Here is a 3,299-nt window from a genome sequence, read left to right on the forward strand (position 1 = left end):
AGTCGTTTGGTCTGCCAGCTGCAAAGATATTGGCATCGACCTTATCTCTCCAATCTCCTTATCCAGTTTCCTGTAAATAGACAATGGCATTAGATTAATTGAGGCACCAGAATCACATAAAGATTTATCAAAGTTAAGAGTGCCTAAAGAGCAAGGTATAGTAAAACTCCCTGGATCTCCACACTTTTATGGGAGTTTAGTTTCCAAGATTGCACTACAATGCTCTGTGAGCTTGATCACTGAGGTCTCTTCTATCTTCCTCTTCTTTGAAAGGATCTCCTTAAAGAATTTGGCGTAAGCTGGCATTTGTGAGAGAACTTCTATGAATGTCAAGTTTACATTAACTTGTCTCATCATATCTAGAAATCTCTCAAACTACTTGTCCAGCTTTTCTCTATACAGCTTGTGGGGAATAGGTAGAGCAGGAATGTGCTTGCTCTCAGCATTAGTGTCCTCCCTTCTTGAAGTTTCCTCCTTCTTATTTTTCTCTACTCCCTTCTTACCTTTCTTCTTCTTACCATCTTCAATTTTCAGCTCATTCCCACTTTATTTTTCATGCACAGCTTCTTTTTGAATTGGAGTTGGATCTTTCAACACTTGACCGCTTCTCAAGGTCATAACATTTACCGTTTCTTTGGGATTCTTTTCAGTATCAGCTGGCAGAGAACCTGGGATTCTCTCAGATATTATAGTTGCAATTTTTCCCATTTGTGTTTCCAAGTTACGCAAACCTATCCCAAGTTCGTTGATAGCTACAGCATGAGCATCTAACCTCTCATTTGTCTTGACAATGAAGGATTTCATTAGATCTTCTAACCCAGACTGAATTGGCTATTGAAGCTGAATTGCAGCCTTTGCTGATTCACAAAACCAGGAGCTCCTTGAAATCTAGAGTTATTTTTTTGCTATGCATTTGCTGTACCCCCAGGTAAACTCCATGAAAAATAGGGGTGCTTCTAACCCATTGCATTGAAGTTATAATTATCCACAACATTAACTTCCTCAGTTGAGGTTTGACACTCATGAGTAGGGTGTCCCCTACCACATATGTTGCACGCTGCATGGGGCTCACTGTGTATTGAAGCTAAAGTTAGCTTCCTTATTTCCTTTACCATGGCATCAAGTTGTACCTACACAGATGTGTTAGCATTAACTTGGTGAACACCAGTTGATCTTATTTTTTCAGCAATCTTAGAGGGCTACTGATTTGCATCTTCAGACAACTCATCAAGAATGTGACTATCTCCTCTGAGGTTTTTTTCATCAACTTGCCTCCAGCTGCATTACTCAATGTCCTCCGTGAGGCCGGTGTCAATCCATCCCAAAAGTTCTGGAGTTGCATCCAGAGTTCAATTCCATTATGTTGACACTTTCGCACTATCTCCTTAAACCTCTCCCAAGCTTCAAACACAGTTTCAGTCTCATTCTGGCAGAAATTGTGGATTTTTCTTCTAAAATTTCCCGTTTTAGCTGAGGAAAAATATTTAGCAAGAAATATTTTGGTCATCTCCTCCCATGTTCTAATCGATCCCTGGGGCAAGCTTCGAAGCCAGTGCTTTGCATCATCTTTCAGTGTGAAGGGGAATGCCCTTAGATAAACTGCATCTTATGATACACCATTATATTGAAAGGTGTTCATAATCTCCTCGAAGTCCATTAGATGATTGTTTGGATCTTCGTTCATCTTTTCTCTGAAGACAAAATAATTTTGGAGGGTTTGGAGCAACCCTTGATTCAATTCAAAATTGTTGGCTGCAACTAGAGGTGGTCTCACACTGGATAAGCCTTGGTTGTAGACCGGTCTAGCATAAGCGCCAAGTGGTCTCCCCGCACTGGGAGCTATATTTCCGAACTGATCTGCACCCAAGGTTTGCTTTTGAGCCATTCTTCGAGCCCTCTCCTCCTCGTAAGCAATTTATGCATCTCTAAGTGCTGCTTCTTTAGTATCCCTTGCAGCTTTTTCTCTAAGTTGGGTTGCCCAACCTTTTCTAACGTCTAGGTGATCTTTCTTTCCTTCCTCAACTGTTGCAGTTATTTTTCAATTTCCGGCTCGTATGGTACCAAATCCTTCCCAGAAGATCGGGTCATGCACCAATCTAACTTGTAACCTACGCACAGTCAAAGAACACCAACCATAAAAAGGGAAAAATAAAATAAAAATAAAAAAAATAAAATTCCCGAATTAGCACTACAAACTATTTCAAACTATAGAACCTCTCTACAAGGTCACTCGGGTGAACATTAACACCGCAGCGGTGAAAAGGTCACCACGCCTTCGTCCGGTGGTGAAAAACCACAAGATTAGTCTCAAAAGAAGCTCCTAGTCTTTGCGCACAATCCCCAATTGGTTTCATCATCAAATTCATACCCAACTATTAGAGATCTGCAAATTAATGCGACAATCACTGTAGCGCAATAGTGACTGCATTCTTCAGCCATTTCCCAGCTCAATTCTATTTTTTAGAGCATATCGCCGTCTCATCTTTAGCAACAAGAATATTGAACTAGGGCAGCCATGACTGTACTTCTCTCCCCCGGCCTTTGGTTGTGGGAGAGCCACCTCCAGTCGTTGTAGAGAATACCCGAAACAATAACATACAAAATACGTATGTTACTCTATTGTCTCAAGCAAAAGCAGCTGCTACTTTGAATCAAAAATTGTTGAAACCTATTGAAGTTATTCATGGAATTCCAACAATTCAGTTTTCAATGGATGAACGGATGGAATTCGCAAAAGAGGAGGGATTGCATTAAGCTGTTGTGGTGAAGCTTTCTTCTAACGCACCAGATGTATCTACTTTAAGAAGCTTACTACTAAAGAATTTCGGTATCAAAGGACAAGCTCTGATCGGCCAACTTGCACCTAGACAATTGCTTATTAGGATTGATCAACATGAAGATTTAGTCAATTCACTTGCGAGGTCAGTTAACTACTTTCAAATACAATGGTAGGGAGCTCCAAATCAGAGTATTTCCATGGTCTGTTGATTTTAAGGTAACGGAGGAAACGACAAAGACAGTGGTTTGGATTTCCTTACCTAATCTGCCAACAGAGTTATTTGCAATGAAGGCTTTGTTGTTTATAGCTTCAGATGTTGGCAAGCCTATAGCCATTGACAAAGCTACTCAGACTAAGTCACGTCCTAGTACTGCAAGAGTTAAGGTTATCCTTGATTTAGTGGACGAACTACCACATAAATTGAGGCTGCAATTTATGGACAAACAAATGGGCAGAATGGTTGAAGTTTTTCAAGATTTTGTGTGTGATAATTTGCCATTATATTGCAACCACTGTAAAC

General features: G+C 40.3%; 1 non-coding gene across 1 annotated transcript; it reads left to right on the plus strand.

The window, feature by feature from the left end:
* The first annotated feature begins 1,352 nt into the window (after positions 1-1,352).
* LOC142173965 (small nucleolar RNA R71) lies at positions 1,353-1,459 on the plus strand. Its single transcript, XR_012703330.1, has one exon. It is a non-coding gene; the product is annotated as a small nucleolar RNA R71 (small nucleolar RNA).
* The last annotated feature ends 1,840 nt before the right edge of the window (positions 1,460-3,299 follow it).

This window comes from Nicotiana tabacum, chromosome 19 (assembly GCF_000715075.1).
Source record: "Nicotiana tabacum cultivar K326 chromosome 19, ASM71507v2, whole genome shotgun sequence".
Taxonomy (NCBI): domain Eukaryota; kingdom Viridiplantae; phylum Streptophyta; class Magnoliopsida; order Solanales; family Solanaceae; genus Nicotiana; species Nicotiana tabacum.